Source organism: Apis cerana, linkage group LG11, assembly GCF_029169275.1.
Source record: "Apis cerana isolate GH-2021 linkage group LG11, AcerK_1.0, whole genome shotgun sequence".
NCBI lineage: Eukaryota > Metazoa > Arthropoda > Insecta > Hymenoptera > Apidae > Apis > Apis cerana.
In genome coordinates this window covers 11,342,907-11,367,273 of record NC_083862.1, presented here as the reverse complement: position 1 = coordinate 11,367,273, position 24,367 = coordinate 11,342,907, and the positions used below count along the sequence as shown (strand labels likewise).

Genomic DNA, 24,367 nt, shown 5'->3' with positions numbered 1-24,367 from the left:
GGTTAACGAGAAGGGGACGACAGACAACACGGTCGAACGTAAGAAGCCATCCTCCAATTCCTCGGTGGCGGAGGGACGCGCGCATCCATGAATTCCGCGTATTTTCTGTCTTGTCGAAAAGCAGCGGTCGTCGCTGGCTCGCCTTTTAAAGCGGCGACAGCTGCATCCAGAATCTGGTCCTCCCCTTTCGCTCGATGATCGCGAACGTCCGCTTTTGCGCGCTTTATCTCTCCGCGACACGATCCTCGAAAACAGCGGCCGATACGATTTCGATCCGTGCCTCTTTTTCGCTGATTAACCCGATTCCACGGGCACGAGACGCGGCCAACTGCTTCCTCCGTTCGATCGTGAACGAAAAGAAATCTCTCTCTCTCTCTCTTTCTCTTCGCTTCGAACGGTGACATTTCGGTTGCCGTGGTCCAGAAACGTCACCGATCGACAGATATATATTATCTCCAGTTTTTTTCTCGTTCTTCTTTCTTTTCGAGAACGGCTGGAGATATCGAGCAACTTGAACTCTTCGCCGTAGATCTGGACCCGACATTTCGTTCCATTTCCTCGATACGATGAATATACCGAGATAGGTGTATATCTTTAAATCGTGAATAGGATATTTTGTTAAATACACGAGACGGATACCTGAGAAGGGATAATCGGTTTAATCCCAACGATTAAAAGTCAATCGCGTGTCTACTTATTTTCGTGCTCTTCGCCTTTCTTTTTTTTTTCACCAGATGAAATCTACAACGACGAATATTAAATACTAGAGATAATAAAAAAAGAGGAGAAGCATATGTCCTCTTTGCGCGCGTTCCCTGCCGTATCCTGTTCCACTTCATTTCACAACCCACCGCGGTTATCTCATCCGCTAAATGTCCTCACCTTTATACATTAATTCGCCGTATCGAAACTAAAAAAAAAAAAGAACGCCATTAATTAGGTCAGACCCTCCCCCTTGCATTACCCTCGCATTATCTTCGAATAATTTTCCCGCGTATCGCGTAATTACACAGTATGTTACCGGCCACGCGATTATCGGCAATCTGTACACCGGTCGGAACGGAAGCCAGCAGCAAATTATTCCAACGAGATCGATTTACAACTCTTAATAACCCTTAGCAGCCCGCCACCCCTCCCCCCTCGCCCGACGAATGTCACGCTCCAGCGTCGAAATCGGCTCGAACACCTTCCAATTTTATCAGTACCCACTCACTTCGGATCCCGTCATCAACCACGCGAAAATTTATCGTTTCCTCGAACGACCCGGTCGTCTGTCCGCAACGAGCCGATCGGACGAACGGTGGCGGCGACGAATCGCGAAAATGGCCCGTGCACGCCGGTTAATTTGCGGCCGGTTGCGCGATCTCTCTACAGGTGTTTTACACGCTCGAGCCAACTTCATTTGTCCGTGGAAATCGGCCGACCTTTAACACCGGTCGCCGCCGCGGGACACCAGTGATATTCTTTGCGCGGGAAAGAGCGAGGCGAGACGAGACGGGTTGTTCACACAAACGCGTATATATATATATATGTATATACACGGACAGGTGAGGGAACGTGGAATGGTTCTCCATGACCGATCGAATTTTACGTTAATTAGTTAAGCGTCGTTGAGCGCGCACGCGAGGGCGCCCGAGTAACGAAGGTGACGATGTAACGAAAGTACTATGCGTGGAATGAATTGTATTCGCCGGTTACCGGACGCCATTTCTCGGCCGTGTTTCTCAGGATGCTTCGAGAAGGTAGTTATTCGCGTGGGTTGCAAATGAAATTTTCGACGATCAACCAATTCAAAGAGAGTGGAAAGAGAGTTTCCGATCCTTTGTCCAATAATCAGAACGGTCGACGCTGCTTCCCTATGATTAATCCTCAATCGCATCCCTCCCCTCAATCACTCTCCGTTTCCTGCTCGTTCCCGGAATCTGGAATTTTTCCCACTGTACGAGGAATACCGCTTTAAAGATCGAGTCTAGGAGAACATAGGAGAGCCGCCAATTAGTCTACGCAACCCTCCCGCTTCGATTGCTCCGACGATCATCGAAATGATTCGGCAAAAAAGAAAAAGGAGAGAGGTCACAGAGGAGGAGGAGGAGAACTGTCCGCAAATCGTCGCGTTCTCGGAGGCAACAAGAACGAAGGGGACGGCTGTCATGGAACGGTGGAAAAGATGGAGCCGTGGACGTCTCGAAGGGTCTCGGTATCCGGTCGGTATCCGGCCGGTGTCGAAGCGGCCGGTTGGGTTAAAAAGCGGACCAATTTTCAGTAATTTGTACGCGTTGGAGCCGCGAACGCGCGCGTATTCGTGCCGCCGACACGATCGAACTCCTCGCCTCTCTCCTCTTCGAACCGCATGCCGTACGCTGGACATGGAGGACGGTAGCGCACTGGTGTCCTCCTCTATTCCCGAGGACAGCGAGTAACGAGGCACGACGAAGGACGATCAGGGAGGATCGATGGAGGAGAAGAAGGAGAAACAAGGAGAAAGAGAGAGACAGGGTGAGCACGATAATAGAGCGGGACGAGGAAAGTGTTGAGAAGGCTAGTTTCGAGGGAAGAAGGAAGCCTTCGACGGTGCGTTCACGGGTTCGGTCGATAGTCTTTTGTTCTGTCAAACGTCGGAACGTGGACCGCGCCCGGTTCCTCCTCGAGGGAGAGAACGAAAGGCGGAGAATCTTCCTCTCCGCTCTCTCTTCTCCGTTCCCTCGAGGAGACGAAGGACGAGAAGAAGAGAGAGAGAGAGAGCGGAGCGAGCACGAGGAGACAACGAGAGAGGACCTCGAGAGCGGAGTTTTTATTGGGGCGGCTGCTCTTGCGGGAGCCAGGGTCCGGCAATCGTCTCTTGGCTTGCCAACTCGATATATACACGACTGTCTCTCCTGGGTAGAGAGAAGCCCCGTGGACGTGTATAGGTGACGTATACGTGTACACACCAGCGGAGGGATCGGCACAAGGATGAGTCTACGCGGACCGAGTTGGCGCAAGAGAGGAGACCGCGACTCGTTTTCTGACTGCAAGAAGGGCAGCCACGTAGAGAGCCAGCTGCTACCAACCACCATCTACCGCCATTGCATTCGATGTTACGCTTCCGCCGATAGCCGAGGGGACCTCGTCTCTCTCTCTCTCTCTCTCTCTATATATATATATATATATGTATATTTCTTCTCTCGCTTTTTCTTCTTCCCTTCCTCCTTCTTCTCCTTTCTCTCCGTTCTTTGCTCTCCTCGCGATAAGCTTCGCTGCCGATTCGATTGCCTCTCGGAGTTGGCTGGCTTCGCCGGAAGCTGGGACGGCAGATGGCCGCCGACAGGGTGACAGAGGCACGCGTTACCCGTGTATATCGGTTATACCCGCAAGAAAACCAGTATTCGGTATAAACCGTGCTCCTCCGTATCGTCCGGAGATGTACCTACCTGCTGCGGGGTCCCAACCTCCTCCTCCTTCACCCCCTCCCTTTCCCCTTCTCGTGGAAATGATAAAAACAGAAACCAATAAAGGGGCGAGGAAGGTTCTTCCTTCTTCGATTCACCGCGCCGCCGTGTCCACCACGTGGCCGTATGAGAAATTGCGTTTTAATTAGGGGAGGGGGAAGGGAGGAGGAGGAGAAGGAGGAGGGACGAATTACAATGGAGAGTGGAATTACGAAGAGTGGAAGGAACGTCTGCCACGTTGACCAGGTGATTACTCGGGAATCGTAATAAAACGCGGCCGCCGTCGACGAGCTTTCACCGGGGGGAGCAAAAACGTCCAAAGGGATGTGGCGGAACACCTGCTGAACGGAACGTTACGACCGTCTCGCTGAAGGATAGATCGGTGGATAAGATCCGTGATACAGGGCAGGAAGCATCATCATCCGTGTCCCGGCTAATCATAGCGCATCCGTTGAATCGGAATGAGCCCGCTGTTCCAGCTTGCGCGTCTGCCAGACAATAGATTATACTCCGCCGTTTGAACCGGTTGGCGAAAAAAAAAAAAAAAAAGAAGAAGAAAAAAAGAGGAAGAAATCATAGATTTCGTTCCATTACGTTCCAAGGGACGGTTGCATAAGTTGGAGTGATCGACCAACTTCAAAACTTTGGGTACTCCAAATATATATATATACAGAAGAGACACGTGTTTCACGATCGACACACTCGATTTTGCGAAGTCGAGTTTAAGTCGAGTAGAAGAAATTCGTAGTAGATGTTGGTAGTGGACGAGGGAACGGAATCGACGTTGGAAGAAGGGTGTAGCGAAGAAGAAGAGGTAGGAGTCGGTTGTTCCCTTTTCTCGGTGAAGAGGAGCCCGATAGGATGGTTGGAGCAACGGCAGATGCTGTTGCATATGGAGAACAGAAAAGGAACGAAAGATGGCCGCGGGTACCCCACAAGCATTGTCTACCAAAGCCTCCGTTGTAAATAATGTCTCTCCATGGCGGCGAACCAGAAGGTTGGAGAGTTGGCAAAGTATACACAATCTGGTTGGCCCCTGGGCTCTCTTCCTCTATCTTCTTCTTCTTCTTCCTCCTCCTCCTCCTCCTCCTCCTCTCACCCTCCCCCCTTCTTCCTCTCCCTTTTCTCCCGCTTTCGGCTTCTTTTTCTCTCTTTCCAGAACCTGTCGCGCATAAACTGATTCGGTCCCGATGTCCCCTCGCACGGGACTCCCATTGGCCACCGTTCGCTTTGTTTCCTTTCTCATTCTCTCTCTGTCCTTCTCTCTCCATCTCTCCCCTTTCGATCTTTCTTGCTCTTCCTTCCGCGTTTTTGGACCACCCTCCTCTCTCTCTCTCTCTCTCTCTTATTCTCCATCGGTACGTCGCCGAATATTTGGCAAAAGTTACGGGGTCCATCGACGGGGAGGGGGAAGGGAGGTCTATCAACCGCGTAAATCGCGCGGCCGACACACGATTGCACACACGAGGGTGGACCACGGGCTGACTTTCCTCCCTCGGGGTAACGAGTCACTCGTACGCCCTGTCGTTACGTTCTGCTGCGCTTTCGAGCCGTGCAGGGGCTTTTGAGCTTTCCAGCTTTTGAAGCACTCCTCGTAGCCCGACCATGAGCAACCCCTCTCTTTTTTCCTCTCTCTCTCTCTCTGACGAACCGCGACCATGATTTTCGTTTCGAAAGAAAGATCGAAGAACGCGTAGTGGATGGACGAGTAGTGTGGAGAAGAGGAGAGATTGAATCGGAAGAAAAAAATTCTTCATTATGCGCGTATTTTTTAATTACACGACTCCGAAAACAAATTTCCCGTGCGTTTCCCTTCGAATTCGAACATTGAAAAGTCGATTTTTGATCTTCCATAAAATTTGGTCACTCGATTAATTCGTCGATAGAATTGAAAGGAATGATAATCCCCCTTCGATTCGAGCGAACGAAAGATGGCCGCCACGAGTTTCCAAAAACTCGTTACACTCGTACCCACCCTCGTACCACACGTGCGCACACGTTAAGTCGGTATCGGGACGATCGAAGGGGGCGAGGAGAAGGAGGGGGCGGGAGGAAGAGTCGTCGGAGGAAGGAGGAAGGGGGTTGGTTGGTGCGGCACAGTGCGAGTTCACGTTTCGCGGTCTTTTTTCTCGGATTATCCAAGCGGCGCATCGCTTATTCGTGTATCGACCTTTTTCGCCTTTTTGCCCTTTTTCTCGTGGGGGTGCAGGGAGGATTCTTTGTTTGCGACGGTTTCTCCAGGAAGAAGCGGAGAGTCGAGGGAGAAGATAGTGGCCATTGTGGCACGATCCGGACAAAGGTCGCTATAGCGACGGAATTCAAAGGAGCTGAAGAATGGCGGCCGATGCAAATTGAAGGTTTTTTTTTCTTTTCTCTCTCTCTCTCTTCCCTTTTCCCTCCCTCCCTCCCCCCGTACGTGGCTACCGTGACCACGGGAGCTTTTCCACCGTAACAGATACGCGTCCAACGAGTATGATTAAATCGCGCGATCTCGCGCGTATCGTCGCTCCGATCTCCTTCATTCTTGTCCTTTGGCTTCGAGACGATCCTATTTTTGCGAAATTACGATTATCCTAAGCGCCGTTTCCGTTTCAATATCTGGAAGCCGAGTCACCGAGACAACTCTATCCACGCGCGTGAGTTATACAGTAGCACTCGTAAGTTTCCAGTTTGAGTAGGATAGAAGAGAACACGAGACACTTGTAATATCTCCCCGCTTCCGATATCTCCATATTATTATCCCTCTCGCTCCGTTTTCGTTCACGCTCGAAAAAAGAGGGAAAAGAGGAAGAGGAAGAGGGATCGCATACGTCCAAATATGTCCCTCTTGATCGAACTTCATTTTCGTTCTCGACATCTTCGTCAGCTTCGTCTCTTCGCGTCCACGCGACTCCGCTAGAAGAGGCGAGAAATCGCGGCGAGGAATCACGGATCATCTATTTCGAGGCCGGTCGAGAAACGCTCGTCAAACGGGCACCTATATAAAATTAATCATTGCCCGGGGTTGAGGCAAGGAGGCAAGGAAGAGGGAGGGAGCCTGAGCGAGCAAAGTCCCGCCTTTTGCTTTATCAAGATCATTGATCCCGCGGCGAGGGGAGAAGCGCGGTCTGTTCGAGGGTTGCGCGAGGGGGGTCGAAAAAAACGACGGTCGTGAGATTTTTCCGAGAAGTAGGCGGATTTTTTTTCTTATCCCGGGGCCGGGGTGGAGAAATTTCGTGAATGGAATCTCGTCCTAGGAGGCACCATTTATTCCGGCAGTTAATTCACTATCGTGCCCTGTCGAACGCTCCCTGACAGTGGTCGGGAGATTTACTTCTGATCGGTTGATAACCCGCCAGTGGCCATGTCCGCTGTGTCTACAGTGTGTTTTTCAAGCAAACTTGTATCTGGACTCGAAGCTCGCCGGCCACGAGTGTGCCTCTAGGCCACTTCTCTCTCTCTCCCTCCCTCCCTCTCTCTGTTTCCCTTTCTCGATGAATGGTCGGTCTTTGTCTCGTGTGCTTTCAGACGAGCTTGATAAATCTTTCTCATTTTTTAATCGGCCGTTTATTGCCGCGAGAAACGCGAAATAAATCACGGGGGCGTCGTTAAACTACACGGCTACGTGACGCTGGATATCTTCCAGCTTATTCCCCGACCGGGGGGGATATCGAAAATCAGATATACCTATATCGCCGATAGAATTCCCTCTTTATATAACTTTTGCTCTCTTTATACATATTTCTTATCACGACAGACCGTTCCCAACTGATTCAGAGACAGAAGTCGGGAGAAATTATGTCGGGAAATTGTGGCAAGAGAAGCGAATGACTCTTTCTAGAATCCATTTCACGGGTGAATTTTATTTTCTCGCTTCTGCCTTCTTTCTAAATTTACGACATATTATCGCGAGAATCGTCGAAATAATGCTCGTTTATAACGGAATGTTTATATCTATATACGTATACAGATATATTGAAACGATAGTATCTCGAGAGCGAAGGAGAAACTCGTTTTATCTCTTCTTCGATACTTTCGCAAAATATTCCACAACAACGCGTGAATGAATTTATCGGCGATAAAACTTTCGCGAAAAAAATGATATTATCGAATTAGCGGTGATCGAGGAAGAAGCCTACACGTCGCTCAATTTCATCTTCGCCTTCGTTTCGAGCCTCCTCGTTTCGAGAAATTTCATTGAAAAAAAAAAAAAAAAAAACTTTCGAGAATTCAGTCGCGCTTTTTAACGCGCCATAACTCAATCGAACGATGATCTACGATGGCTACGCCCACGTATCGGCTCCTCTTTTCCTACGAGTTTCGAAGTTTCCACGAAGGAGCCGGGGCCCGGGCCCCGATCACTGAACCCCCCTCCCCAACAACTCGTAAACGAGGCCGGCCGCCCGATTAACATTCAAATTGCTTGCGCTAGTCGCGGTTTGGAACAAAGTGGCGCGTCCGGTTCCCAATCTTAATCGCTTTCGATTATTCCATCCTTTTTTCTCGATAATACGGAATAGCGTTGGACGAGGCGGGGGGAGGCGGAGGTGAAACGCCGAGGAATTAATTTCCTTCGCAGGAGGATTCTATTACGCGCGGAGAACTCGGCACAACTCGAGCAAGTAATTTATTGCCGAGGATACAGTTCGTTCCTCCCCGATTATTCGGCTCTCCTCTCTCGATTATGCATATTAGATATCCCAGTATTAATTCCCTGGCAATTATGGGAAATCGAAGAAAAATGGCCGTTGTCATTTCCATATATACATATATTCCCGATCCGGAGAGAAAAAGATTCGCTCCACCTTTATCGTAACCTCGAAATTCGAAAATTCAATAACTTTAACCTAGAAAAGAGAAATCTTCATCAATCTCCACGCTGCACTCTAAATTCTCTACTCCACTCTACACCACCTCGTCGTTTTCTCGCGCTCGGGAAGGAGGGAGCACGCAGCCACCACTCTCTTCCACAACTTGTTGTAAGAGGTCGGGGGAGAGGGATTTTGGATTCGACGTGATATAAAAGGCGAGGCGGGGGAGGGGCGCGCAAAAAGATCGGCCGGTCTAATCGGGCGTGGGAAGCGAGACGGGGCGAGGCGAGGCTCGTTGCTCTCGCAGCTCCCCACGATGCACGAAGGGGGCGCGGGGGAGGCTCGCAGACTCTCCGCCGACTTTTTCCATCGGCGCCGAGAGGTTTCGCGCGAGGTCACGGAGTTTACGCCCGTGATATATACCCGTCGCTCTCGTCGTCCAACGGGTGTCGGGGTGGGGCGGCCCGAGAGGGGCAAAAAGGGCGCGCGGGCGTAGGTTTGTTTTAACAAGCCGTTTAAAGCGTACTCGGTAAACATTCGACGAGAAATATCGGTTGTTTATGGCGCGGTGATTTATCACCTCGCGCGCCTCCACCAGGCCCGCTAGCGAAACTGGCCGGGGCCCTGGACACGGGCGGGAAGAGCGGCCGGGGCGAGAGGGGGCCGGGTTGGAAATAAGTTCAGCCACGCTCGTCCGCTCGTGGTGCAGGTCCTGGACGTCGGCGGCCCCGGGGCACGGGGGCCTCGACTGCGCTCGATGCGGCAGGCGGTTTTAGCGCCGCTTAGAAGGACGAGTCGGGAGAGGGTTCTGATGGCGCATTTGTTTCGCGATAACCGCGAATAAATTCCGTCGTGGGTGTAATTATTGCGGCGGGATTAGCCGATCCTCCACCACGTACGAACATTTATTCCGTGGCTTCGTTCGAGGAGGAGGAGGAAGGGGGTTAAGTAATGTCTCGTCAGCGTCCAACGACCGTTTCCTCCGGGATAGAGGCTCGAGCCGAGGCCTCGAGCTTGAGTTATCGACGTTTTTTAATTGGGCTCGTTGCGTGGGCGGTGGAGAGAAATTGGCTGTCTGACGACTCGTAGGTCGACCCTTCGCGGCGGCCCCCTTTCACTTTCCTCGCTGTACATTTCTTTCGGTGTACACAGGGTGAGGGGGTACAGAGAAGAGCAGTGGACGAAGTTAGAAGCAGAGGTAGATGAAGAAGACGGGTACCACGGAGTTGTACAATAAACTCGAGCGTTTGTTTACGTAGTTCTAGAATCCATCTACCTTAAATTTTTTGAACCATTTCGAAGTACGATCGATTAAAGATCAAAGAAGAAGAAGAAGAAGAAATTTATTTGAATAAAATACGGAAGAGAATATGGTAACAGAAACGCGTACGATTTACTATCCATATGTCCGATATGAGAAACGGTATCGTTTTTCTCTCTTTTCATTCCTGCACTTTTTGCAACCCAGTTTCCCCGAGATCTCGTTTCGTTCGTCGGCCATGCGTGAAATACCGACGTCGGAACGGAGAGAGAAGTAAGAATAATCGCGGCGGTGACCGCGTGGTTGGAACGTGTCCGCACCGGGGGATGGTCCCGAACAGAATCTCTTCAGGATTCTGCGCGTGGTACGAGAGGGATAATGACGCGGTATCGTACAGATACACGAGCTTGTTGACAAACATCACGAGCATACTTTTTCGCGTGTATATTTATACGATGTCGGCCTCGATAATCCATTGCCTTTCCACGCTTGATTGCCTCTTCACCATTGAATCGTAAAGAAAGCCCGCTACTCGAGATCCTTATTATGATAGATGCATTCTTCGAATTCGCGATATTTCGCGGAGAAAACTTGGTTACGAGATATATTTTAAACGAGAACGAATAAGTTTAATTGGCGTAAAATATCGCGAAAGTAAAGTATTTTTCGATTTCCCCGATTCAATAGGAGAAATTAAGGGAAACTTACTTCCAAGATCAAAGTAGAGATCTTTCTTCGAACAAGTTTCTTCGAAAAATCTAAATCTAAACCTAAAGCCTCTAAGCCGCTCGTTATTATAACAGAACCTCACATTTCAACAACGACGTCCCCGAAAATTGAATTATAAAATTCCTACGTGAATACCTGTCCCAAAATCGCGGCTATTAACGAGATCCAATAATCTACGACGCGCATCCGTAAGGGTCCTTGTTGTCCAACAGGCACATTTATAGAACCGACCACCGTCCAAGAGCTGTCGGTGCTTCCCATATTTCTGAGCGGAAGATCCGCCCGTAAATCTCTCTAGTCCTCTCATTAACCCGAAAAACACCGAGCATTACCGGTGCCCCCGTGGCCCAGGAACGTCCCTATTCGCGCCACCAAATTAGGGTCCACGGCGGATCCGTGGAATCGTCGCTGAAATATTACAAAACGATTCCCGGCCTCCACCTTTTCCACGAAGGGATACGTGGAGGAAGCATGCGAGCGAGCGTAGTACGATCTCTCCAGAAGAGGAGAGGAAGAGAGAAAGGGAAGAAGGAAGGAAGGAAGGAAGGAAAGAAAGAAAGAAAGAAAGGAAAAAAATTCAAGAAGCTATTAAGAGGGAATCCCTCATAGCACCGCTACCGTGGAAGATGATAATCTCGGTCGGCTACCGGTAACCCCGGACCGGACCCCTCTGGCCCGATCACGGGGTCTCCCCCGTGGTCGATAGATTTTTACCTCATAGTCGCTGAAATTTCGCCGTAGGAGGTCCAGTCGAGTTGACACCGTTAAAACCGATACCTCGAGACAATGGCCGCTTCTGCCAGGAATCCCCGTGATCGTGGCCAAGGATAGAGGGGGAGAGGAGGGGGAGGGCAGGATGTTTTCGAAATGAGGCGAACTCCTTCACCAGGGGTATTCTTAATCTTCATTAGTTCGTTTAGAATTTGCATACCAGAGATACTCCCTCTCTCCCTCCCTCCCACCTCTCTCTCTCTTTCTCACGGCCGTTTATCTGATCGTAGGCAGCGACAACAGTTGAAGGACCCGTGAGCTTCCCCGTTGTCCTTGCCCCATGTCGCGTGTTCCAACGTATCCTTCGATGTTCCCGTCCACGTCCAAGTAACCGAGAATTATGGAGCGTTGGTATATATACATTTGGGTTTCGAATTTTTCGATTTCGAAGGAACATAAAAAAGTATCGAAATTGGCGATAATTCGTTCCCTCATTTTCGACCGAGCAATTTTCTGATAATTTTATATCAATGTGTTCAAATGAGAAAGAAAGAGCGAAAAATTCGCTCGAAATAGCGCTATATGGAAACGTTGATCGAGAAGAAACGTTGGGGAGAAGCGATCATCAAGGAGAGGTTGTCGAACGTGAATCTCGCGCACGTGAAATCATTCTTTTAATCCATCAGCAGGGAGGACGACGTTCCCTCGGTGAAAGTTCTGCATACAGCACGGTCCCCGGTTATTAGGCCCACCCAATCAGTGCTTAATCGTGACCTAACCTCCAGCGCGGACCGCTTTGGGAAGCGCATCGAGCGAAGGGGGGCCAAGAAGGTCAAGCTTAGCCCTGAGACGCTCAACCTCACCTTATCGCGCTCCCTCGTCCGGGTGGCCTACTCGGCCTTAATTGCGGGCCCATATCACGATCCAATATGGCCGCCCACCGCGAGTATTAGACCCTATGGCGAACGTCAATGTCCGCTTTATGTAAGAAATACGGTATATCGTGGATCGGGGGCCGCTGCCCGCACTTCATCAAGGACAGCCGCCAACGATGGACACAGAAATTACACTTCTCCCTCCCTCTCTCTCTCTCTCGGCCGGAGAAACTGCTCCCCCTGCACGTAAAGCGATCTAGATCATCGAGAAACGCGTTCCACGAATACAGGAACGGGTGGAAATACCATCGATATCGAGAACTCGTCGAAAATTCCTTCTTTTTTTCCATGTACACAAATCACCTCGTACCAGCGATCTAATTTATCGATCGCGTTCCTTCACCTTCGGTGATCGCGAGAGAGAGAGAGAGAGAGAAAAAGGGAGAAAGAAAGAAAGAAACACGGCCGCGCTCAATGGGAACGCGCAATCCCATTTGCAGTACATCATTCCACTCCTACTACCCACGATACAACGCGTATAATCTACTCTCTAAGAGAAGATCGCACAAAGAGATAAACGAGTGCGCGTTATCCTTACCTCGGTCTCGGTTTCCGGGCAAAAATTCGACGAATATTGCACATGCATGCGTGCAATGCATGCGTCCGCCGCCGGTGTCCCTTCATTTTTCATATCCACCAATTCGCCTGAGGGACGCCACTCCGTTGGAAAATCGGCGACCCACGGTTCCCGGCTTCATTTATCAACCAACGGCTTCTCTCCTCTCTTTCTCTCTCTCTCTCTCGTCGCGCGTTCCCCGGTATCGCGCCATTGAAAAATGATCCCTATCTCTCGTGGCAGACCACCACCACCACCCCTCCCTCCCCCTACGCCGCGCCACCAATGTTCATTTTCAACCATTCCTTGTCTATCGGCGATCAGGTAGCCGTGAGTGTCTCAATCCGCCTCTCTCCGATCCTGCTCGGGTGATCTCCGCCTCGTCGAGAGCGACAGAGAGACGGAGAGAGAAAGAGAGAGTGAGAGAGAGGGAGAGGGGAAGGGGGAGGTTAGAGCGAGCGCGCGAGGCCGATCGGAAGGGAACGCGTGACCCGTCACTTTTCCAGATCGGTAACGCCGATCCCCGACGCACAAACTTTCCACTCGTACGTTTCCTTTTTCTTTTCAGGTAGCCGACCATTAGTAATCCCGCGTATCCTCCACGGCATGCCGATCCGGCATAATCCGTTTCCCTCCAGGGACGATATAACCGATTCTAACTCTTGAAACCAATCCGTGTCTGTCAGCATCGACGTTCTTATCGGTGACGTGATTAATTATTCTCACGGTGGAACCGTTTGCCACTTGACCACGTTCCTCCTTTTCCATACTCGCTTCATCATCCGTTGGACGTCGATTTCCGTTCTCCATCGGTCCAACATCTCGTAATCTTTCCGGATGATCGTCCATTTTTTTCGCGATAGACAGCAACTGGTTCATCTCTTTCGATCTCCGGTCCCGCTTCGAACAGATTTCGTATGATCCACGAAAACCAGTAGAATTCACGTAATTCGGAGACTAGTCTCGCGAATTAGTCGATGTCCAGGACGACGTCTTATTACATTACTATTTGTTACTTGTACGAATAGAGCGGTTGAATCGATTGGAGTACGTTTTTACATTTCGCTCGTGTAATATTTGTTCGGCATGTCGACTTTTACCTCGTGAACGATCCTCGAGCAACGATTATTATCGATTATTCATCGGGGATAACCTCGTTTCTCTTCACGTGTGTTCAAAGGCTATCGCCAATATTTCCCATTCTCGATGGAAACTTTTTCCTCGTATCCAATCGCGATCGATCCAAAAGCGCAAGTTCAGATGCGATCGTCCAAGGCGATTCGAGAGGACGTAATGAGGCCTAAACGTCCCTTGTCCCCGCACGCACGTACGCACGCACGCACGCACGCACGTTGCCCGACCACCTGTGCCGCTGCAAGTATACGGATATATCGTAATTTCGGCGTAGGTATGATAATCGTCCTTCACGTCCATGTCCCACGATAACCGGTCATCCCGTGCGAACATCCACCGTGACCGTCATCACCATTGACCACCACCACCACCACCACCACCACCACCACTGCCATCACCACTACCACCACCACTACCACCAGCGTGCAGCACCGTCCAAACGAACGAACCTTCGTGGCTTTTCCCCTGACACGCGTGTGTGATGCACCGAGGAATCGGTCACTGCGAGAGAAACGGTGACGACGAGAAAAAGAACGGGGGTGGGAGGAAGGGAGGGGAAAAAAGAAGAAGAGAAAGAGAGAGAGAAAGAGAGAGAGAGAGAGAGACATTGGATCCCGCGTGCAGCTGCAATTTCGCGTGCTGCACGCATGTCGAATAGCCAAGAGGGGCGATCAGGGCAAACGCACCCTGGAGGACTGGGCGACGAGAACAAACTAGCCTCCGAGCATTGGTGCTCGTTCCGTTCGCTTCTCTCGGCGGCCTCTCAGAGAGCCGAAGAGAAGTCGCCCGGTTATGGCTACGCCTGCTACGCCAGAAGAGGCGGTTAACGAGTCTAATTAGCGACGAAAACGAAAACGAGTTTGACCCTTTTTTCTCTCTTTCCCTCTCTCCGCCCGAAGATTGTCTTTCTCCCTTAAACCCACGCCCCCTACCCCCGCTTGCTCCTTGCCTTCTTTCCTCCTTCGTTCACCAAGAGGTTGGTTCCAGAGCCTGGAATCCTCTTCCTTCTTTCTTCTACCGGAGTCGCCCCTCTTTCTTCCTTCCTTCCTTCCTTTCCTCCGCTTCTCCACCCTTCCACGTCCTTCCTTCCTTCTTCCTTTTCCACATCCGTCCGTCTCTTCTTCGTCCTTTTTTCGGTCAACCGTTTCCTCGTCTCGACAGGACGAACCGCGAACCCCGCCGTGGATTTTCTTTTTTTTCTCTTTTTTTCTTTTTTTTTTTTTTTCTTTTTTTTCGAGCGAGGAAACGAAATCAGGTCAGTGGGACGCGCGAAGGGAGGTCGAGACCGATGGAGAGAGAGAGACTTTAATTTGCGTGCTTGCGCTGATTACGCTTAGACCGCTCCGCTCTTGGTTGAAATGCGACCTCCGCCGCGCCACGGCGGCCACGGAATCAGGTTTTCGAGTCCTCGAGTCCGTGCTCAGATGCTGCACCAGGCTTGCTTAGGTATGGGTTGTAAGGGTTGTTGGTAATCGTAAGCGTGGGTTTTCGGAGAATGAGTATAACTTTTTACGAGTGAGCCTTGTGTGTGAGTTCGTGTCAATTGACATGTCATGGTAAATTTAAAACCTGTATATATTGTACACGTGTGTCGAATGTATGTATGTTTATTGTTATTATTATTATTTATTTTTCTTTTCGATAAAAATTTATATATACTCTTATTTTAATTGCTCATTTTAATTCTGTTTTCGAGTTACGAACGATAATATCTTCCTCTAGGAATACGAAAATCAAATATATATATATATACAAGAATAACATCGTATCGAAATTTTAAAATATGTATTTCATAGATTCAAGAAAGAGCATAAACAAAGAACGGAGACGATTTTTTCGAAAGAAGGAATTATTATGTTACATCGATCTGAAATTCAAGCGTGCATTTGTGTAAGAAAAAGATCGTGGAAGTGGCGATTGGTATCGGGAACGGGAGAGAGCAAGAAGGGACGGAAGAAAACGAGAGTGGCCATTAATTAAAAGGAGTATAACGACCTTAAAGCTTCGTTAGCATACCCGCGACCGGTTCCCTAAGATATTTGTCCGGTATTCGTAGATCAAACCGAATCTCTACTTTCCCTTCTTTTCTTTCTTAACCCCGTTTACGCAATTTTTAATTCGTCGAAAGAGTTATCGCCCTATTTGTCTCCTCTCCGGTGATTCGAAGCTTGAACGAACCGCGAACGAAACCTCCATCCCTAGAAATATCCCATTTTTTTGTCCAATTTATACTCCATCGTTGTCGAAACATTTACTTCGCTTCGCCAACGAGCGAGAGGAAAAGAAAAAGTTGTTAAAAAATCCGTTGAATATCGAAAAGGAAAATCGAAAATCGGAATTTAAGGAATGCTCTTAAAGAATGTTCCATCTTCGATACTATGTTCCTAGTTGCGAAGGGGTACGTTTCTCGGAACAGATTTGCTTCGATACACCCTCACCGGAGGCATCGACGTGGCCGTCTGGTTTTTAAGATAATCGCTGGAAAAGACAAAGTTGAGCGCGCGGCATGCCGCGCTGCTGCTGCTGCTTGGCCGGCCGCCGGTTCCTCTAATCGAGATCGTACCCACCGTGGCCATTTTTTCGACTACCGCACGGCTTGATTGAGCTTCGGTGAAAAGCATTCAATTTATACGGGAGATATCTTGATCGGGTTGGGTAGAGCGAAGAATGTACCTTCATTAAGGCGGGTTCGACGAACACGGTTTCGCTTTCGCCTCGAAACCTCCCAATAATAACATTTTTTTCGTCGGAGAGATGGGGGCCTAGAGTCGCGGGCCCGAAACAGGAATACCATCCCGAAAATTTGTTTAACGACGCCGACCAGCTCGAAATAGGCGCGGACGATCGATAGCGGGACACGTGGAACGATATCCGTCCTCATCCTAGGACGAGGCTTCTTAAATTTCTCGGAGGAGGCTTCTGGGGAACCTTTGCGTTTATATTCGGAAAGTAAGATCTCACGGTAATCGAAATTATTTCTTTTTCTTGGATCGAGATATTCCCATTGTATCCAAGACAAGAGATAATATATTTACAAAAATAAATAAATCGAAACGTAACAAAATACATCAGTAGTGTCTTCTTTAAGAAAAGTATAGAGAAAATTCCTCTCCAATAATCCATTCAATCGCCCCTATATTAAAAGGTAAAAAGCATTCGACCCACCCATTCTTCCTCCTCCTCCTCCTCCTCCTCACCCAACATATCCCGATCGAGAATCAAGATCCGCGGAAAGCGAGGAGCAAAACGTCCCCGTCCACCTTTCGCTCGAATACGATTCGACCGAATCGGCGATCTTCCGGCAAGAGTCACGAAGGAGTAGAAGAAGAAGAAGAAGAAGAAGAAGAAGGAGAAGAAGAAGAAGAAGAGGAGCGTGGGGAATACGGGGAGGAGAAGGCGATGCGGCTGGGCCGATGCAAAGCTCGAGCCGGGGGCCCTCGCAGAAACATTGTCGGCTCCGTGGCTGTCGTCGGTGGAGCACAGTGCGGTCCGTTAGTTCGAGAGGCCGTTGTGTCTGGCTAACAAGTCGACCCTCGTGGCCCCTCGAGGGTGGTCGGCCCCGGGAGGTCTGCCGATCACGCGCCCGGTATCGGCTACTCGGACACGCCCGCGGTCCGTCATCCCATCATCCACGCTCGTACCCATGGACACGACACCGGGCGTCGTCGTGCACGAGCGAGGAGAGCATCGTATACAGCGCGAGGAGCAGGTACAACGCATCCTCGTCCACCGCGGAAGATAGGATAATGTTCCGCTATTTGGACGATGCCAACGCTCGCTTCGAAATAACCGAGAGCCACCCATGGAGAGCGCCAGCCAATCGTTCCGACTTCGCTCCCAGGGGGATCTATTTCGATTATTTTGCCCGCGTTGCGAATTGGAAATTGGGAATAGGGAGGGGAGGGATGTTTCACCAAGTTTCCGATTTCCAGAGATCTCGAGAATTCGGGAACACGAGCGGGACGAAGGAGATTCTTAACACGAGTTTTTTTGAAATTTAGGGATTGTTATGTAAAATTGTCCATTTTCTTTGAACCGCTCTATCTTTGGGAATGAATATATTATTAAAATTTAATTTTAAGTGATTTTTAATCTTTAAAACGAGCCAAAAGATTGATTATTGTACGATATTTTCTTCCGAAGTTATTCAAGCAGTTTATTCAAGCAGAAATAAATAAGTAAATAAATAAATATCGATAAAAATTACTTCTATTACGAATCTTTTGTTTTCGCGTATCTTGTAATTGTAACGAGACAGAAATCGAAATTAACTAATAAAATAATGAAAAATAATAATTACAAGGATCAAACAGTTCCATCGAATTTCGATAACCCCTCCCCCCCCCATAAAATCGATCGAGATCGATCCAAAAGAAGCATAAAAAAAAAGAAAAAAAAAGATACACGTATAAACCTCAAAATTTTCTCAAAGAAAAAGCTGCGTTCAAAGCTGACTTCTCTCACGCGCGGCTTATTCGAGAGCATCTCCACATCGATATTCCGATCGAGGGACGAAAAAAAAAAAACAACAACGAGTAGGACGAGAATAAAAAGAAAGAAAAAAAAAGAATAAAGACGAAAAAGAAAGAAATAAAAAAAAATAGAAAGAAAGGAATAAAGCGACGACGTTTTCCCACGTGATCCGGCGAAACGAAAGAGCCGGTTCTCTCTCTCTCTCTCCTCTCTGCCGAGTGGTCCGCCGATCGCGAGTGCCTCATTGTTTCACGGCACAATAATGGGCCTGCGTTTCGCTCGCACAACAAGCCGGTAGGACAAGTGTGCGAAAAGCCGAGAGGGCGCCCGCTCCATCGAAAGAAAACGAAGGCGTGTGCGCTCGCGCTCAAAGAGCGCGCAAAACACACAAACAGCCGGATTGCAATAATGGATGCGTGTTGTACAAATACGATATCGGCTCGAGGGGGTACGATGTCCCCCTCCCCCCTCCCTCTCGGCCACGTGACCCTTTTCAAAAGGACTCGGAATATAACGAACACCCCCAATGGCGCAACCCCCACAGGGTGCACGCTCCTAGGCTCGTGCCCTCCACCAGTTACCGGGGTTAACTTACATGTCTATCCGCTAATACGTGCTGGAATATGTTGTTTTTTTCTCTCTCCCTTTCCATCTTGCTTCTTCTCTCCTCTATTCACAAGGGTCGCTTTCTTTTCTTTCTTTCTCTTTCTCTTGTTCTCTTGTTGGTTTTTTCACTCGTCCGTTGCTTCGGCGCTGTCGTCGAATCTACTGCTAGTTAGATAGGTAATAATTTCGCGTCGAGGATTATGGGATACTCGTGGAACGGTTCGCACGATTTCTAAAGTATTTTAGAATATTTTCTTCTGAGAAAATTCGTAATTTTCGTTTCGAGGGCGAAAGTTCATCGACGAATTTACCTTCGAAATAGAGAATTTATCTAGGAAATTTGAGAAAAAATCAACAAATGCAACCATTCAAAATGCAAAGTTACAAATCGAAAAGATGTTCTTCGACTCTCCTCTCGAATCGTCCACCGAAACGAACAATCTAAGAGAATGGAAACGAATGGTGAATGGGAATTGTGAAGATGGACATCTCTCATCGGCATCTCTATCTATCGAAGTAGAAAATTTAGGCGGATGGAAATTCGAGAGGTTAGAGGCGTGATTCTCATTCTTAGACGTCCCGATCGCTCGCCACCCTCGATAAATCACCGGCCGGGTACAATTAGCGAAAATGCATGGCGCGATTTGCGGCGACACGCCGAATGCCGAGTGCTTAGGAACGGCGGGGATCCGCGTAAAGACACGTGTCGAAATAAACCGCGTGCCTATAATAGCTTCTGAATTGCGCGTGCACGCCCCATACGATATTCCACGCGTTTCTCTTCCGTGCACCACGCCCCATAGAGAAAACCTGGGCCGTGCCAGGGGTCCACCGAAACGACGTGACGTTTTTATCCTCGCAGGCTGTCCACGACGCGTGTCACCGATACCGCTCCATTAGAGGAAAAGTTTATGCGAGGCTCGATCGTTGGCGGGAAATTGCGTCGTTCGACAGCAAGACGAACGCGATTATTATGCGACCACGAGTTTCGCTGCAACTGAGATAAAGAGACATCTTGGATATACGTTTTACTTTTCTCCAGTAATTTTCTTTCTCCATTTGTCTCTTTCCTCTTTCGTTTTCGTGTATTCGTTGTTTCAAACTTTTTCTCGATTACGTAAATTATTATGTTTAATTCATCCTCGTTGGAACCCTCTAAGTAAGAGGGTGGTTGTAAATCAGGTTCTTACAGGTTTAATTGAAGTGCTCGAATATTTTGTTGTTCGTATCTTGTTGAAAAATTCATTTTCTTCGTTACAATTCGAATTGATGTATTCGTTCGTTTCCCCTTGATAAAATTTTATATTTTCATAATTTTTTCATGAATTCGGTTTATCGTTCGGTTAATCGATTGTCGCTGAATTATTCAAAAGGCGAATCTATAATTCAATAAACAGTGAGAGTTGTGGTATGATCGCCGCGAAACTCGCCGTGGACTAATTTCGATTCGCTGATCGATAGTCGTTGCTGTGATAATCAGGGGAATAAGTTGAAGCGCGCCATCATTTTTATTTACACACCGGTACGCAAATTGACGTGTGAAGTACACACTTGTATCTGACAGTTCAGGCCGGTAACATGAAGTAGCTGGTAGAGAAAAGTTCCCGTTGAGTTCGAAAGGAAATCGTGTATAAATATTAGAAATCACGTGTTATTTCTCACGATGTTAAAACACTAAGATTATCACGATTTTAATTTATTTGATTTAATTTATTTTTCAAAGAATAGAATCGTACGATTTATTGATTTTTCTTTTCATACGATAAAACTCGATGAAGTTTTTTTTTTGTACGGCAGATAGAAGATTTTTACGAAAATTGTATGGGATCGTTTTAATTGGATTTATTCGATTATCCGGTTCAATAAACAGGAAAAATTACTTTAGAAAAGTCAGCGTTAAATTCGACGCAACGAACGCTCTTGGGGCAATGCAATTCTGCAGATTTATGATTACCACGAACGCTTCGATGAATGATTTTTTTAACACGTTCGAGAAAATTTATAATAAGAACGGTGAAAATCCGAATTTTATATCGAAACTTTCGTGTAAGTGCAAAATTTTATATTGATTGGACGCGAATGTATTAAAATATTTATAACAGCTGGTAAAGGATCAATAATAATGTCGGTAAAACAGAATGAAGGATCAATCTCTGCTTTACTGTTTTACCCACTGTTATACTGACAGAATTTTTAGAGCTTGAAATTACCGAGAGTGGTTTATACAGAGACTTATCGTTATGTTATGAGATTTAATATTCCATGAAATATTAAGAAATATGCGAAAAATAAAATTTAAAACGACAACTTTAAAAATTATATTCAAATTAACTATTAAATTTATGAAAATCCAATAATTAAATAACAGTTGAAGCAATATATTCGTGAAAAATAAAATTCTATGCTAAACGACCAACCATCAGAAAAATAAAAATACAATGACTCACCGTTAGATGAAAACAAAAATGTTGTTACGAAGCAAAAACAGGTAATATTCTACGATGACGACGAACATCTTACGAAGGTCTTGTAAGGTGACATCTGCAAAAATAAATTATAAAGATACGTTATAAAACCTAGTTTAAGAAATGAGTAAATACAAAATTCTAAAATATAATAAGAAATGTATAACAAAAAATTAAATAAAGACTTAAAATATGAAAAAGTAACGAATAAAAAAGTTAAATAAATCTCTATAGATAAAGAAAGCAAATAGAGAATAATGAAGATATATTAAAAATTGTGGAATTAGCGCCATCTCTAGAATGCCATAAATGAAATTAATGTAAAGAAACTAACAGACAAAGATAGGAAATAATAAAAGAAGGACAGAAATAGGGAAAGAATTGACTATCAGCGCCATCTTTTATGTATCAAATATATTTCTCCAAAAGCACTTAAAAAATGGCGCTACTTCTTAACTATTGCTTAACTTTTACATTAACTTACTCTGCTTTTGAAGAAATCACAAAAGTTTGTGAAGAAATGTCCTCAACATTTATAGATGACACTGTCACACCAGTAATTGAATACTTCCTTCTGTCCACGACAACGAAATGTACCTTCTCACCGCGAATAAAATGCGCAGTATCGTTACAATCGTAAATAATCACGTATATACTATAAATATTCGCAAATAAAGCACATGCACTTTAAACACTCGCGAATATACATATTTTAGACACTCATAAATAAAACGTGTGTATTTTAAAAACGAAAATTATGCACGATTTGAAATTATATTGAAAATCGACGTGCGTAATACCAACGCGTGTAAACACTACCGCGGTCGAAACGGAACTGTGCTCTCTCTCCCCACTCGGTAAGTCGTTCGATGGGTAAAGACACGCGTCCGTAACGATATCGATAACGACGCAAATCAAATATTTACTAAATATTTAAATATGAAATACTTCGATTTTACAATTTTCAATCTTATACGATTAATTTATTAACTTTATAATAAAAATTATTTACGTATAATAATTTATAAATTTATAATTTATTATATTTATCAATTTTATAAATAATTTATTATTAAAATTTATCGTTTTGATATCATCGTTTGACATGTGACAAATAATTATTATTAATTTAATCATCAACATTGAAAATAAAAAGAATTTATACATTATCGTGATTATTGATTATTGTATTGAAATAATACAGGAATTTTTCTTACCCTCTCGTACATATTTTTCCACTTTTAATAATATCTTTCTATCGAATCGATTAAATTATTTTAGAATTTCTTTCTTATCGAGAAAAATTCGCTTAAAAAAGAAAAAAAGAAAAAGAAATATAATATTTAAATATTTTTTGATTTTGAAGATATAAAATCAAACATCGAGATCGAATATATTATTAATTAGCTATAGGCAAACAATCCTATGAAATTTGCCAAACAAACAGACGATATATCAAATAGGGAGAAGTAAACTACAAACAATCGAGTATATCGAAACGCGATGAGCCCCAGGAAATATCGTCAAAATGCTTATCAGGTTTGCGTAAATATTCTGAAAGCGAGACATTTGCCTCAAAATGCAAATTCAAGGGTGGTGGTTAGAGTGGGAAAGAGGAAGAGAAAGACTGTGATTCGCAAAAAAACGGACTCTCCGATCTTCAATGAGGTGAAATTGAAAAAAACCTCGCTCCGAAGAAACTTCCTCCGAATTCTCCCCTATTTATTAAATTATTTAAATTCTACTTACAGTACTTCGTGTTCGATCTTGTATGCGAGTTAGACGAACTTTTGAGCACTAAAATTATGATAACCGTGTACGTGAAAACTTTTCTACGTTACAAATTTCACGGAAACGCGATTTTCGAAGTTGCTCTGGTGTGGGATCAACCAGGTGATGCGCAAAATTATTCAATTCACTTCGATTTACTATGATTAAATTGATCGATTCTGATTCTAAAATTGTTGAATGATAAGATGGATTAAAATCGATACAGATCATCAATATTTTCACAAATGGGCAATGTTGACAAATCCGAAGGATCTTTCCGCGGGGCCGAAAGGCTACGTTAAATGTAATATAACAATTAATGTAAAGGGAGAGAAAATGAAAGTGCATCCGGAGACAGAGGGCGAGGACGACATCGAGGGGTAATTTTTTTTTTTTTTTACTTTACAAAACATATCGAGTCATAGCACTTATTAATTACAAGATATTAAGAACTTTCGAATGGAGGAAGAAACTTTGGACGTGCTTCACGAATCGTATTACCAATCATATTAAAAATTACTGGACCTTTTACCGGACGTTAATATTGTTCGTCATAATCGATACTTTGCCCGAACGAACTTTAATGCAACCCCATCAAAAAGTACTCTAATAAAAGTAATCTAATATTTATCGCATTAAAATTCAAAATTCTTCTTCTTTTCCAGACACCGTCGCGTCTTATTTCCAATTTACATTTTAAACTGTTATTTCATGACACTCGTATAAAATTATGTTGGAAAATTAATCGGGAAGAAAGAAAAAATAAAATTCTCAAATACTCGTCGAATTTGAATCGTCCATTTTTTCAACCCCAAATCGAAAAGATTATTCATATTTGATCCGATTGCATAGATATTCCCATCGCACAGATTTCAAAATTCTCAATGTTCTCGATCTATCAATTTTACTCTTAACCATTCATTTACATACATATTGCCAGTCTTCCTTCTCTCGATGATGGAATACAGAGGCACCCCTTTTTTTTAAAACGTTACACGATGTTCACACGCGACGCGTGTTACGAAATCGATTCGGGAATTGCCTCTGACTCGAAATGCACGGGCTCGCGCAGGCCGATTAATGGAAATCGAATATAATTACAGGAACCTCTTGCTGCCGGTCGGTGGCGAATTTGTAGCCTACAGGCAACGAGCTTCGTATATTTTTACGATTTATCGAGCTGACGGTTTGCCAGACATGAGCAGTTTCTGTATGAAAAATGATTACGAGAATATCAACCCTTTTGTGCAGATATCCTTCGCCGGGATGAAAGTTAATTGGATACATTTACACACTTTCCCTTTCGAAGTAAACTTACCTTCTATACAATATTTGATATTTCCAGCAAACGACAAGGGAGGAGTGGCAAACTTACAGACCATACTTCAATCAGAAGATCATATTCAATGAAATGTTTCCGTCTCTTTGCCAACGTGTCAGGATAGCTATTAAACATCGCGTTAACACATGTCGAACGTGCGTAGTCGCCTCTTACATCCTCAATCTGGC

General features: G+C 45.9%; 1 long non-coding RNA gene across 3 annotated transcripts in view; it reads right to left on the bottom strand.

Moving 5' to 3' along the window:
- The window catches only part of LOC133666972 (uncharacterized), a 90,323-nt gene extending 68,394 nt beyond the window's left edge, over positions 1–21,929 (bottom strand). For all 3 annotated transcript variants that reach the window (XR_009831915.1, XR_009831914.1, XR_009831913.1), the window contains exons 1-2: positions 21,573–21,929; positions 21,071–21,164 (exon numbers count right to left, since the gene is read on the bottom strand). This is a non-coding gene — a long non-coding RNA (uncharacterized LOC133666972). The remainder of the gene's footprint in view (positions 1–21,070; positions 21,165–21,572) is intronic.
- Between the last annotated feature and the right edge of the window lie 2,438 nt (positions 21,930–24,367).